This window comes from Theobroma cacao, chromosome 9 (assembly GCF_053813885.1).
Source record: "Theobroma cacao isolate CCN51 chromosome 9, ASM5381388v1, whole genome shotgun sequence".
Lineage (NCBI taxonomy): Eukaryota > Viridiplantae > Streptophyta > Magnoliopsida > Malvales > Malvaceae > Theobroma > Theobroma cacao.
In genome coordinates this window covers 13,719,391-13,734,926 of record NC_142647.1, presented here as the reverse complement: position 1 = coordinate 13,734,926, position 15,536 = coordinate 13,719,391, and the positions used below count along the sequence as shown (strand labels likewise).

Below are 15,536 nucleotides of genomic sequence, written 5' to 3'. Positions count from 1 at the left end.
TGCTAAGAGAGTCTCGAAAAATTTACAAAAAAGTCGGTATTGTACCTAGACGTACAACAAAGTTGATTTAAGCCTCGAACTAGATCAAATAGAGAATTCACGATGAAATTAAGAATTTTAAAGTCCTAGAATGGTTTAATATGATGATTCGGAGTTCGAGGATCAATTTGGAGTCAAACCGGAATTTTCGCTATCTAGGGGCAAAATGGTCATTTGCCACCTGGGGACAAAATGAAAATTTTAGAAAAGCTTTTTTTGGCCCCATTTGACTTATTGGAGTATAATGTGACTTATTGGAGTAAGATTTGAGGTTTAAAAGTGAAAAATTTTAATTTCGGTATAATTTGGAGTAAAAGCGTAAAATAGTAATTTTTCCACCCCAGGGGTAAAATTGTAATTTTCCACCACCAAGACATTTTTCCAGCACATGGTCTTCCTTTATCCTCATTTTGACCATTGAATAATTGTGTGGTGGAGATAAAAAGGATTAAAATTTTAAAATTTTAAAAATAGACCAATAAGAAAATGCCATGTGTCATACCTTTATTATTTTATTGTTTCTTTATAAAAAGGCATAAAATCAGCCCATTTTCTTCATATGGCCGGCCAAGCAAGGACGAGAGAGAAAGAGAGAAAGAACAAAGGGAAAAACAAGAAAACTTAGGTGAAAATTCAAAGAAGAAGTGAAGAAATCAAGAAAATAAGCTAGGTAAGTTAGAATTTCTTTAGTTCTCCTTGATACCTAGCTTACCCATGCTTTTGTTCTTGATTTTCATAGTTGAATATTGAGTTATTATGATGAATTCAATTCTGAAAAATGGGTTAGGAGAGAGAAAGTTGTTAGATTAATTTGATTTTAAGTTATGTTAGTGTTTTAAGTTAGTTTAGCATATTTAGAAACAAAACAATAAGAAAAGAATTTATTTTCTCCCACAACCCTTAATGGCCGAATTTACCATGTGTTGAGTGAGGATGAATTTGATTTTCATTCTAGGAGAATTGGTTAATAAATGATGAATTATGAGCCTAGAAAAATAATGGAAATTTTCAGAGCAAAAATACGAATTTTTACCCACTAGGGGTATTTTCGTAATTTGCTATCGAGACTGATAAATTGAATCTCATTCACAGTCATTAAGGTAATTTAGGTATAATTGGAGTGTAAAAAGTGAGAAGAATTGATTTGGAGTTAATTGGAGATAATAGGCCGAATTAGGTCAGCACCACATTTAAACGGTAGTTTGATAAGTTGTATATCATATCATGCATATATACCGAGCCTGAATTGATTTTATAATGGTCAAGCATTGATGTGATGAATTATGTATTGTACATTGTGGATAGGTGGTGAGCAAAGTACACTGGTAAAAGTATACAAATTGTGCTTGGAGATTGGGATTAGGAGTACATTGACTCCTAAAACTGTGAGTGAACTTATTATCGTCTTAATTATCTAGAGTAGTTTTACACAATTGTGTGATTTTATGTAAAATGGGTTTAAATGGTAAATTGCTATGTTTTAAGAGAAATTGTGATTTTATAAAATGATTTTATAAATTTTCTGAAAAATTGAATACTGATTTTGAAATAGAGTAATTGGAGACTGCCTGCTTGTATTGCAAATTTATGGTTTTGAATTGAATGGCTTATGACAATAAATGAGCATGAATGGCTAAACTAATTTTGGTGTTAGAATTATTTATATTGTGTATTCAGCCTTGAGAGGCTAGGTTGCGATAAATTGCCATGTCATGCTAGAATGAATTTTATTGATTGGTGGATTATATATTAATTATTCACTGCAGAGGGGGTTCCGTGGACCAGCCTATTAGAGGGGCACGGTAAACTCCATTATATTCTTACCTCGAACGGAGAGGCGCGTAGGTTATCTCCTGGGGTAAAGCTTAGGGTTCACTTCACGCCAAACCACCACGTGAAGGGGAACTCAGCCAACGCCAAGGAACGGCTATATTTTTCTCAAACTAAAAATATATTTTAAGTGTATACAAAAATTTTAACAGCCTTAACTGACTTGATTTGATGCCCTGCGCAAGGTATCACCGAGTATGAGTTTTGGCACAAGCCAAAGTTTTAAGAAATTCATAAGCCAAGTTGATTTCTCGATTTATATGGATTGATTTTATTTGGTTGAAATGAGTTGAAAGGTAATAAAATTACAGTATGATGACTTATTTTAATTGTCTCCATTTACTTGACTTTAGATAGTTTAGATGGTATCTGTTTACTCACTGGGATTTTATAATCTCACCACCCTTATTTCCACACATTTCAGGCTCGGGGAATTCCATAGTTAGCTGACTTTGACAAGGACTTTCATTTGGACTCGAATCGATAAAAGCTGTAGGTTTCCAGCTTCCAATGCATTTTGGTTAGAGGTGGGCCCACGTGTCACTGTAAAAGAAATTTTATGCTTTGGTTATTTGCTTTATAATATATATGAATATAATTAACTTTTACACTATAAGAATTATGTACCGATAGTTTTATGAAAATTATTTTACAAAAAAATAGTTTATTTTATTGAATATTTTTATTATATTCAAATGGTCAAATTTTCACTTCAAATGAACGTTTTAGATACTTAATTTGTTTTTAAATCATTAAATATATATTTTCTGCTTACCTACTACATTTTTAGCAAGTTTTGAGATTTTCAAAAAAAAATGAAATGACGAAAATGCCCTTGTGAGCTAGAAAACAAAATGTTGTGTTCTGATTTGGAAATGATTTGTAATCCCTTGAATTTTGATATTTGATAACTATTGCTCACCGGGGAAGTGCGAAAGCTGATACGAGAGCCTTGCGGGGTTTCGATCGGTATTCGGGATGAAGAATGTCCGTATAGGCCTCGCGGCGGTTGTCATGGGCCCGATGGGGAGTTCCGAGTCGTGACAACAAATCAGCCCATTTTCTCTTCATATGGCCGGTCAAACCAAGAGCAAAGGAAGAACAAAGGGAGAAAAGAAAAACAAGAACCCTAGGTGGGAAAATTCAAAGGAAAATTGGTGGATTTCAAGGAATCAAGCAATCAAAGGTAAAATTTCTTGATTTTGACTTGTGATCTACCTTTCCCATGCATTTCTCCTTGTTTTCCATGGTTAGATTTCATGTTTTCATGGTGAATTCATGGCTGGTCAAAATGGGTATGGAGAGAGAAAGATGTTAGATTGATTTGATTTTAAGTTATGTTATTGTTTTTAGTTAGTTTAGCATATTTAGAAACAAAAGAATAAGAAAAGAATTCATTTTCCCCATCAACCATCAATGGTCGAATTTCCCAGGGAGGATATTGTGGTTGAAATTGATGATATTTCATGATATTTTGGTGATATTTGATGTTTGGTGAGGCTAGAAATTAAATGGAAAATTTTGGTGTGAAAATCTGAATTTTTACCTAATGTATAGACATGTATGATTATTAACCCGAGATTGATAAATTGAATCTCATTCGCAGTCACTGAGGTAATTTAGGTATAATTGGAGTGTAGAAGTGAAAGAAATTGATTTGGAGTTAAATTGGAGGTTTTAGCCAATTACACCGAGAATAGTGCGAATTAGGTCGAATACCGTATTTAAACGGCTATTCGAACATTTTGCATCACATTTCATGCATTCATATAGATTTATAAAGCTTGAAATAGTTTATGATAAATTGACACAATTTATTAAAATTCGTGTCACGTATAATGTATAGGTGGTGAGCCCTCTAACAAGGGTAAAGAGATTGTGCCCGAAGATCGAGAATAGGAGTATATCGAACTCCTAGTACTGTGAGTAGCCTTATCATCATTTTAATTATCTAAAGTATGTTTTAATTCGGTTTTGGTGAAATTTTATGAAAATGAGTTTAAATGGTAAATCTTTGTGTTTTACAAACAAAATGTATTTACATGAAAAGATTTTATAAATTGTCTTGAAATTGAATAATGATTTTGAAAAATAGAATAATTGGAGACCACTTGTTATGTTGTAAAATTTATGATTTTGAATCGAATGGCTTATGACAATATTTGCATGAATGACTGAATTGACATTTGTGTTGAAATATATGAAATGTGCCTTGAAAAGCTGTGAATTACAATAATTGCCATATCATGTTATTGAATTTTATTGATTGATGGTATAATTATTAGCTTACTGCAGTAGGCGGGTTTTCGTGGACTAGCCTATTAGAGGGGCACGGTAAACCTCGTTATATTTTACCTCAGTTGGAGAGGCGAGTAGGGTAACTCCCGAGGTATAACTTTTAGAGTTCACTTCATGCCAAACCATCACGTGAGAGGGAACTCGGCCAACGCCAAGGAACGGCTATGTTTTCAAAATAAAACATGAATTTCTAATAGTTTTGGCGGACTTAGTTGGGATAACCCTCGGCCAAGGTATCCTAGATAACTGAGTATGATAATAATTGTTGGCATGAGCCAAGATTTTAAGAAATTCATAAGCCATACTGATTACTTGATTTAAATAAATTGATTTCATTTGGTTGAAATAAGTTGAAAGATGATAAATTACAGTTTGATGAAATGTTTTAATAGTCTCTTTTTACTCGCCTTTAGATATTTTAACTGATATTTGTTTACTCACTGGGATTTTATAATCTCACCACCTTCCTTTCCACCCATTTCAGGCTCAAAATAGATTGTAGATAACTGATATCGGCGAGGACTACAGTTGGACTTACCACATCCAAAAACTGTAGGTTCATTTTTTTAGATACTTTTAGTCATTCGTGGGACCAAGTGTCATTGTAAATTAAATTTTATACTTTGGTTATCTGTATTACAGCATGTATGAATTTATTTTGCTTTTACGTTGTAAAAATTATTTACACAGTGTTCTAAAAATATTGTTTTATTAGAAAATTGAATATTTTATTCTAATAGTCATAATTTCATTTTAAACGAATGTTTTAAACATTCAAAATTATTTTTGATTATGAAATATGTGTTTTCCACTTACATACTACATTTTTAACTGATTTTGAGATATTTAAAAATAATGACCAAAATACCCCTGTGAGATGAAAATTATTATTTTATTTGTTTTAAGTTGGAAATAGCTTAAAATCTTTTAGAACACGATATTCAGCAACGGTTACTCACAGGGGAAATGAGAAGCTAATATTAAAGCCTTGTGGGGTTCCGAATTGACATTCTGGGTAATAAGTGTCGATCAAGAAGTCGCGGCGGTTGTCACGGGCTCGAGGGGAGTACCGGGTCGTGACAATTAGAGTGGTATCATAGCTTTTAGTTTTAAAGATCAAAACCTTTGGTTTTAAAGATCAGAGTACAAAGTTTTTTGGTTTTAAGTTGTTTTAAAAACTACAGTGTCAGTGTTGCCCAAGTTAAGTTAAGTCAGGTTAGGTAGAATAGAATACGTGCATCTGCATATAAATTTTGGAGTTGTTTAGACTCATTTTGTTTCTTCTTATAGATCTTATGGGAGCTATAGGAACTTCTGTTCCCAGTAATCCACTTCCTTGTTAATGTCATGCAAAGATCATAAGTAGGGTCGTTGTCCGGGTTTAAGACGCCACTCGTGACATGAGCCAGTGTTAGAGAGATCTTAAAACAAATGCTCCTAATGAAAGATTAAAGAAATAATATAACCCTCCGATTAAGGATGGAGAAAATTTGGAGTTGGACTAATAGGCCATGATAATTTATTCATTTGATGGAGTTATAATTGAACTCATGGTTGTCAATTGGAAAAAGATTTGGGGACTATGGATTGTATTGGGGTTAATATAAAGGAGCACGTGTGATAACGGTAATAAGGGGCGCAATTTGGATAGAATGAATAGTGATGGTTGTAATTCACTTGGAGTGTATAAATTAAGCATTGAGGTAAGAGTAAATTCATACTTATGTGCATGAAGATAAAAACACTATATTAATTGAGCATGTTATGCCCATATAAAAGTGGTTTTGAGATTTTGAAATATTTTATATGTGAATATATGTGGAATAGGTACAACAGCTTAGAGGAACTGGTGTTGATTTCAATTAAGCGATTATGAGATTTCAAGAATTGATTGGACCTATTATAGTTCATGGACATAAGCATGTGAATTAACTGGAGAGTGAGTATCAATCATTACTATAATTGATGTGTGGTCATGAAGTAAGAAGTTAGTAAACAAATCTGCTCTAAGGATGAGCTTGAACTTTGCTATGCATAGAAAGGGGGAGCCAAGGGATTAAAAGACTAGATGTGGAATTAGAGCTTAAGGTTAAATGACTTGGAAATGTCGAATCTAATCTAAGTGCCATATGAAGTTCTATAATTGAGACTGATATACGAATTACTTGAAAGATTAATTTAAAAGTTTATTTGGTTCAAAGTGTGGTCTATGATACGAATGATCAGTCTTGAAGGTGATCTCCCTAGAGTAAGGAATTTAAAAAATGTTGATGTTTGGATATACTATAACAGAGAAAACTTTTATATCCTAAGTTTAGGACAACTTTGATCTTATGATCGCAAAGGCAAGGTGTAATAACTAAGTAGATTATTCACTTAATAAATGTGATTGCTAATTGATGAATAAAGTCAAGATCTTAATATTTAGTGGTGTACAATTTGACAATTATGTATTTAAGAGTTATTTGGAGACAATTCCTTCATCAAATGTAAAGCCTGACCTTATAAAATACTTTGTCATGACATACATGTGATGATAGCATGGTTGCACGCTAGGAAAGTCCCGAAAAATTTACAAAAGTAAGTATTGTACCGAGAGGTACAACAAATTTGATTTAAGCATCGAACTAGATCAAATAGGAATTTTAAGGTGAAATTAAGAGCTTCATAGTCCAAGGATGACTCAAAATGGTAATTCGGAGTTTGAAGATTAATTTGGAGTCAAACTGGAATTTTCGCTATCTAAGGGCAAAATGGTAGTTTGCCACTTGAGGATAAAATGAGAATTTTTAGAAAAGATTTTTTGGCTCCATTTAACTTATTGGAGTATGATTTGAGTATTGGAGTATAATTTGAGGTTGAGAAGTGAAAAAAAAAATTTGTAATCTCGGTATTTTCAAAGCATAGGGGTAAAAATGGTAATTTTGCCACTTTAGGGGCAAAATTGTAATTTTACACACTCGACACTTGTCCAGCACATGGATTTTATCCAATATTATCATGGATATTTGAAGGAATTTACATGGAGGAGAGAGAAAGCTTAATAGTTAAGAAATTAAAAACGAGTCAATGACATGATGCCACGTGTCATGCCTTTATTAATTTATTATTTTTTCTTTTTAAAAGGCACAAAAACCAGCCCATCTTCTACCCCATGGTCGGCCAAACCAGCAAGAAGAGAGAGAAAATAAAAACCAAACCCTAGAGAGAGAAAATCAAAGAAAAAGTGTGAATTTTCAAGGAAATTAAGTGAAAAAGGTAAGATTTTTTCTATTAAGCTTGAGTTTTCTTATTCCTAAGCATTTCTCCTTATTTTCCATGATTAAATTGCATGTTTTCATGGTGATTTAATGGCTGGTCATATGGGTCTAGAGAGAGAAAATTGTTGGATTGATTTGATTTTGATATATGTTAGTGTTTAGTGTTAGTTTAGCATGTTAGTAAACAAAATATGTAGAAAAACATTCATTTTTCCCATTACCTAGCCTTAGCTGAATTTTCAAGTCAATGGTGAGGAAGAATGTGATGTTATTTTAGGTTATTTGATTATGAAATCATGGCTTTTGATATGGAAATTAATGAATTATGGAAAGAAAATCAAGTAGGAAAAATTGTGACAATGATGCACCATTTTGGCCGAATTTTTCCAAGAAGGAATATGAATGTGGCTTTGCTGATTTTTGGGTTATTTGGCTGGACATTGGTGATTTGAAGCATTAGAAAAAGAAATAGGATCAATTGGAGCTAAATTGGATGCGTATTTCAATTTATCGGGTAAAAGACCGAAATAAGTCAATACGATGTTTAGGCAAATTTTAGACCTTTTACATTCCATATCATGCATTAGTAGTCTAAATTAGTTTAATTTCAATTTAGTACCAATGTGGTGAATTTCTCGATTTTGTACTGCGTCAAGGTGGTGAGTCCTCCGATAAAGGCAAAGGAATTACATCCGAGGACCAGTAGTCTGAGTATTTCGAAAATCCCCACTCTAGACATTGTGAGTAACCTTACCATCATTTTAATTATCTAAAGTATGTGTTTATTCGGTTTTGGTGAATTTTATGAAAATGAGTTAAAATGGTAAATTTTTATGTTTTGTAAACAAAATATGTTTAAATGAAAAGACTTTATAAATTGTCTTGAAACAAAATAACGATTTGGAAAATAGAGTAATTGGAGACCACTGGTATGTTGCAAATTTATAATTGGAAATTGATGGCTTATGTTATAGTGTTATTGTGTTGGCATGACTGATTGGGTTGTGTTTTATGAATTGTATGAATTATTTTATTTTACCCTTGCAGGTTGGGTAGTATTATATTAGCCCTGTCATGCTGTTAAAATTTATTGTATGGTGAGTTTAGTTTGTTGCAGTGGGCAGGTTCTGTGGACCAGCCTATTAGAGGGGCACAGAATCCGGATATATATATGTACTTAGGTTGGAGAGGCGCGTAGGGTATCTGCTGAGGTATGGTTAGAGTTCACGTCACACCGAACCACCTCGTGACGATGAACTCCGCTAACACCAAGGAACGGTTGTGTTCTTTTTAAACTAAAAATATATTTATGTGTATACGAACTTTTTAACAGCCTTGGCGGACTCGGCTAGATGCCTCAGCCAAGGTATCCCCGAGAATGATTTTGGCAAGAGCCAAGCTTTTAAAATACTCATAAGCCATGTTGAATATTTAAATGAAATGAATATTTATGTTATGAAATACATATTGAGATGAAATATTTTAATTGTCTCCTTTTACTTGGACTTTAGATCTTTTGAATGATGTTTGTTTACTCACTAGGATTATAAAATCTCACCACCCTCCTTTCCCTCCAATTCAGGCTCAGATTAGACTGTAGATAGCTGATCTCATTGAGGACTACCATTGGGTTTGCATTTTTCAAACTGTAGGTTATAGTCCTCTTTACTTTTGTTTATTCGGGGGCCCACTTATTATTATAAATTAAATTAAATACTTTGGCTTACTGTATTACAGTATGTATGAATTTATTTAACTTTTACGCTACAAAAATTATCTATGTATAACTCTAAAAATATTGTTTTATGATAAAATAGAATATTTTACTTAATATTTCTTTATTTTCTTATTATACCCGAATAATCGAAATTTCTTTTTAAATAAAGATTTTAAACCTTAAAACTCACTTTTGATTATGAATTATATGTTTTGTACTCGTATATTACATTTTAGTCGGTTTCGAAATTTTTGGAGAAAAATAACTAAAATACCCTTGTGAGACGAAAATTATTATTTTATTTGTTTTGAGTTGGAAACAGCTTAAAATATTCTAGAACATGATTTTCGACAACGGTTACTCATAGGGGAAATGAGATACTGATATTAAGCCTTGCGGGGTCCTGGTTGGCATTCCAAGAAATGAGTGTCTATCGGGGTACCGCGACGGTTGTCACGGGCTCGAGGGGAGTACCGGGTCGTGACATCAAATTTGCACTAAATGCTATAATAAAGGCATATCAATGTTAATATGGAAAAGGTGAAGTTTGAAATTTCAGTTGCAACTACAAAATTTGAAAGGATATAAGTTACGCTTATAATGGATTTTTGATTGTATGAGGATTGTGAATATAAGTGTAAAGAAAGATGAAGGTATGAGATATCGATGAGGAATATCAATGTTAAGTGATGAAGTATGAATAACAAATTACAAGTGTTATAGGATGAGATGAATTTGAAAATATCTATTTTACCTATTATGTGTGATAAACACAAGAGGATATAAATGGTTATGGAAATTGTGACATAAGTTTGAAGGGAAACCAAATGGTTGAGAATGATTAGCGTAGTAACCTTAAATATAGATGAATAACATTGATTAAGTAAACTCCAACAGCCACCGTGCCGCAGTGCTAAGAACACTTCATGTCTAGAACGCATGAATAAAATGAGACAGATGTGAAATTGAACTTACGAGTTGACCTAAAGTCATTGAACTTGATTCTAAGTTTTGTTAACTGGAGTTTTAAGGTTTTGGAAGATATCGATATGAATGAGTTAAAGCTAAAATGGTTAAAGGCGTTCCCTTTGGGGGAGAGCAAAAGGTCTAGGGTTCGAAACTTGGCGAGAAGGTCCTGCAAGGCCTGTCATGTCGCCCTTAAGCGCGACGAAAATGAGTAAGTCAAGTGATAAGGACCTAGACATAATAATACCTTGGAGTGGGCCCGAAAAGGATGCCACATAAATGGCTAAGTTACGGGTTAAGTGATCACATGTTGTGAGACATAAGTTTAAGATAGATATCCCTAAGGAAATACCCAAGAGAAGTTCTGTCGTGGATCTTGCAAAAGCAAGCACTAAGTTATGTGATTATAAAAAGGAAGCTATAAGCTGAAAGTAATATTAGTATTAATATTGAAAAGTACTTGAGGAGAATCTAGTTTTAAATCTTACAATTTCAAGTACAATTTGTAAATTGGTTAAGGAAGAATGATGTTATATTCGTATAAAAGGGTGGAACTTTATTAAAGGAAGCGTATGGAAAAGCATAAGAGAATATATTAGTTTGACTTACTATAAGAGATCAAAAGTTGGATGGCCATAAGTGGCTTGTAAGTAAACTAGGAATGTATAGGTTAGTGTGTAAGGGAGCTATGATCAATAGATAAGGGTAGAACTTTAATGATGAGACAGTGTTCGCTACATTAGACCTTGAACTATAAAATATGGATATGTATCCACCTTATGAATATTCTGATGTGATAAATTTGAAAGACTTTTCGCAATGAGAGAACATTAAAGCTTAAGGAGCAAATGGCTATACAGTCAAGTTAGACTCATGACTGACATGTCATATAAGTATGAGGATGGGATACAAGCATAAGTATACTTGGAAATACTGGTTTGAAGCAATGATTATCCTACTGTTTTATGGAGCCGATGAGGTTCCGGTCTCGACATAATTGTAAACGCAAAACATAAATTGTGAAATGTACTTCCCCACAAGTTTCAATTTATTTTTAAGTAATTATCAAGGCAAAGTATTTGATAATGGTAGGCAAAGGTTGAATTGTGTTTCGAATGTTTAGAAAATGAGAATGATACGGTTTGATTAAATGACACTATTATGTATAAAAGAATAAAAATACGCTACAAGAACTGTAAAGACTTACTTAAAAAAGAAATGATGATTCAAAAATTCAAGTACTCATGTACAAGTAAGGGTGTTACGACCTGGTACTCCCCTCGAGCCCGTGACAACCGTCGCGGTGTCTTAGTAGACACTCATTACTCGGAATGTCAACCCGAAACCCCGTAAGGCTTTACTATCAGTTTCTCATTTTTCTTGTGAGCAACCATTGTCAAATATCGTGTTCTAAAAGATTTTAAACTGTTTCCAATTAAAAACAAATAAAATATTAATTTTCGACTCACAAGGGTATTTTGGTCATTTTTTTCTCAAAAATTTTGAAACTGGCTAAAACGTAATATACAAGTACAAAACACATAATTCATATTCAAAATGAGTTTAAAAGTCTAAAATCTTCATTTAAAACGAAATTATGATTATTTGAATATAATAAGAAAATAAAAGAAATATTAAGTAAAATATTCTATTTTCTTATAAAACAATATTTATAGAGTTATACGTGAATAATTTTTATAGCGTAAAAGCTAAATAAATTTATACATACTGAAATACAGTAAGCCAAAATATTTAATTTAATTTACAATAACAAGAGGGTCCCCAAATAAACAAAAGTAAAGAGGATTGTGAACCTACGGTTTGGAAAATGCAGATCCAACGGTAGTCCTCGATGAGATCAACTATCTACAGCCTATACTGAACTTGAAATGGATGGAAAAGAGGGTGGTGAGGTTATAAAATCTCAATGAGTAAACAGACATCATCATAAATATCTAGAGTTGAGTACATGGAGACAATAAAGTAAATCATCGTAAACTGGGTCTTAGAATTAGAATACATTTCATTTAAAATACGTAAAGAGGTTTATGAATCCATAAAACTAGGCTTGTGCCATAAATCTATTCTCGGGGACACCTTGGCTGAGGTATCCTACCGAGATCGCCAAGGCTATTAAAATTCACATTTCACATAAATCATGTTTTTGTTTTGAAAACATAGTCATTCCTTGGCGTTGGCTGAGTTCCCCCTCACTTGGTGGTTTGGCGTGAAGTGAACCCTAAGCTTTACCCCAGGAGATACCCTACGCACCTGTCAAACCCTGCTTTGTAAAATAATTATAATATCATTCACATGCTCGATAGAATGTTTGTATATTTAGGAAGTTCGAGAAATCGTTAAAAGACGATATTGCCCCTAATGGTATCATTAAGTCGATTAAGCCTCGAACTAGTTCAAATAGGAATTTTAAGGTGAAATTAAGAGTTTCACAGTTCAGGGATGACTCAAAATGGTAATTAGGAGTTCGAGGATCAATTCGGAGTCAAATTGAAATTTTCACTATATAGGGGTAAAATTGTAATTTTTCCATCTGCGGACAAAATTTGAGATTTTAAGAGAATTTAGATCACATTTGACAAATTGGGGAATGATATGAGTGTAAGGGATAAAAAATATGTCTATGGGCAATTTTTCAATTTTTGGGGCAAAAATGTAATTTTTGATTTTTACGGGGGCAAAAGTGTAAATATCAAAAATTACTTCACCAAGACTTTGGATAAGTTTGAGAATTTTATCTAAGTTATGGATATTTTAAGGAATAATGTGTGGTGGAGATTTAAAGCTTAAAAGATAAGAATTTAAAAAATGGACCAATAATGTAGTGACATGTGGCAAGTTTAGATTATTATATTATTTAACTATAAAAATCAGCCCACACCACCATTTTCTCTTCATTATGGCCGGCCATAGCAAGAAAACAAAGGGGAAAAGAAAAACAAAAACCTAGGGGGAGAAATTCAAGGAAAAATTGGTGAAATTTCAAGGAAACAAGTGACCAAAGGTAAAATTTCTTGATTTTGACTTGTGCTTTACCTTTCCCATGCATTTCCCATCATTTTCCATGGTTGAATCATGTGATTTGAGGATGAATTCAATTCTGAAAAAATGGGTTAGGAGAGAGAAACTTGTTAGATTAATTTGATTTTAAGTTATGTTAGTGTTTTAAGTTAGTTTAGCATATTTAGGAACAAAATAACAAGAAAAGAATTTATTTTCCTCCATTACCATTATTGGCTGAATTTTCTAGGGGAATATTGGCTGATGATCTTGATGTTTATTTGAGGAATTATGATGAATAATGATGAATTATGAGTTTAGAAAAATAATGGGAATTTTCGAAGTAAAAATACGAATTTTTACCCATTAGAGGTATTTTCGTAATTTACTATCAGGACTGATAATTTGCACCACACCGAGGGACATTAAGTCAATTTGGGTGCAATTGAGGTATAGAAACTGAAAAAAATTAATTTGAGATTAAATTGGACGCGTTAGTAATTTAATCGGGTAATAGGCCGAATTAGGTCAGCACCGCATTTAAGCGGTAGTCGGATAAGTTGCATGTCATATCATGCATATATACCGAGCCTGAATTGATTTTATAATGGTCAAGCATTGATGTGGTGAATTATGTATTGTACATTGTGGATAGGTGGTGAGTAAATTACACTGGTAAAAGTACCAAAATTGTGCTTGAAGACTGGGATTAGGAGTACATCGACTCCTAGAACTGTGAGTGGACAATTTATCGTCTTAAATATCTAGAGTAATTATACTTGTTTGATGCTTTTATTGAATGGTGAGTTTAAATTATAAAATATTATGTTTTCCAATTAAAATGTTTTTTTTTTTAAAATGAGATTTATACTGGTTTTGAAAACTAATATTGTTTTGGGAAAATTGAATATATGGAGATTGTGTTGAAATTTATGATTTTATATGTTATTGAAATTGTGGCTTATGACACTATGGTAGTATGATGGCTAAAATTTTGAGGTTGGCATGAAATACATGAACAGTTTTGGATTGGTCTTGGTAGACTGGATTACATTTTATTCGCCATAGTATGCTACTGGAATTTTTATGGGTCTGGTGGTATATTAAACGGTCACTGCAGTGGTGGGGGTTTCCGTGGACTGCCTATGAGAGGGGCACGGTAACTCAATTATATACTTACCTCCGGGGGGAGATGTTGGGTGAAGTATCTCCTGAGGTATGATTTGAGTGCACCTCACGTTCAGGCCACCACGTGAGAGTGAGACTCAGCCAACGCCAAGGAACGGCTGTGTGTCAGATGTGAAAACATGTTTATGGGTATGGGTCATTGAACAGCCTTGGCGGTCTCAGTGGGATACCTTGACGAAGGTACCCACGAGAATGATATTGGCAGGGGCCAAGTTTAAAAAAATTCATAAGTCGGGGAAATTTTGATGAAAAGAAATTATTTGGTATAGATTGAAACGAATTTTGTGTTATGAACATTATTGAGATATAACGTTTTTATATTGTCTCCATCTACTCGGCTTTAGATGCTTTTGATGGTAATTGTTTACTCACTGGGATTATTTAATCTCACCCCTCTTCCTATCTATTTTTCAGGCTCAGGACAGTTTGTTGATAGTTGATTAAGACGAGAATTAATCTCGGAGTTGCATCATAGGAAGTAAGGGTTCGTAGCTCTACACCTTCTTGGTTAGTTGGGGGCCCACGTGTCACTGTAAATGAAATTTTATACTTTAATTATCTTTATTACTATATGAATAAATTTATTTTACTCTTACGCTACAAAAGTTATTTTAGGAAGACTTTAAAAATATTGTGTTTTAAGAAAATAGAATATTTTATTTAATATTTTTATTATATTCAAATAGCTATAATTTTACTTTAAACGAATGTTTTAGACTTCAAAATTTAATTTAAATCATGAAATATGTGTTTCCACTTACATATTACATTTTTTCGGATTTCGAAATTTCAAAAAAAATGACGAAAATGCCCCAGTGAGTTAGAAAATAATATTTTTATTGTTTTGAGTTGGAAACAACTTATGATTTCTTGAAATGCGAGATCTAATAACTGTCGCTCACCGGGGAGATGCGGAAGTTGATGCTAAGCCTTGCGGGGTTTCAATCGGCATTCGGGGTAATGAGTGCTTATCGGGACGTCGCGGCGGTTGTCACGGGCCCGATAGGAGTTTCGGGTCGTGACAGCACCTCTCCGTTCGAGGTAAGAATATAATGGGGTTTACCGTGCCCCTCTAAAAGGCTGATCTACTGAAACCCCCTACTGCAGTGATTAATTAATATATATAATACACCATACAATAAAAGTCAATAACATGATATGGCAATTTTGTAATTCACAGTCTTTCAAGGCAATCAAACAATTCGCATTTCAATACAATT

The 15,536-nt window shown here is 33.2% G+C and overlaps 2 long non-coding RNA genes across 2 annotated transcripts in view; both read left to right on the top strand.

Moving 5' to 3' along the window:
- The window catches only part of LOC148760746 (uncharacterized), a 49,357-nt gene extending 46,954 nt beyond the window's left edge, over positions 1 to 2,403 (top strand). The window contains exon 3 of the long non-coding RNA XR_016028558.1: positions 2,294 to 2,403. This is a non-coding gene — a long non-coding RNA (uncharacterized LOC148760746). The remainder of the gene's footprint in view (positions 1 to 2,293) is intronic.
- A 10,403-nt stretch (positions 2,404 to 12,806) lies between these two features.
- Positions 12,807 to 14,911, top strand: LOC148760745 (uncharacterized). Its single transcript, XR_016028606.1, has 3 exons — positions 12,807 to 13,132; positions 13,784 to 13,863; positions 14,731 to 14,911. It is a non-coding gene; the product is annotated as an uncharacterized LOC148760745 (long non-coding RNA).
- Positions 14,912 to 15,536: the final 625 nt, after the last annotated feature.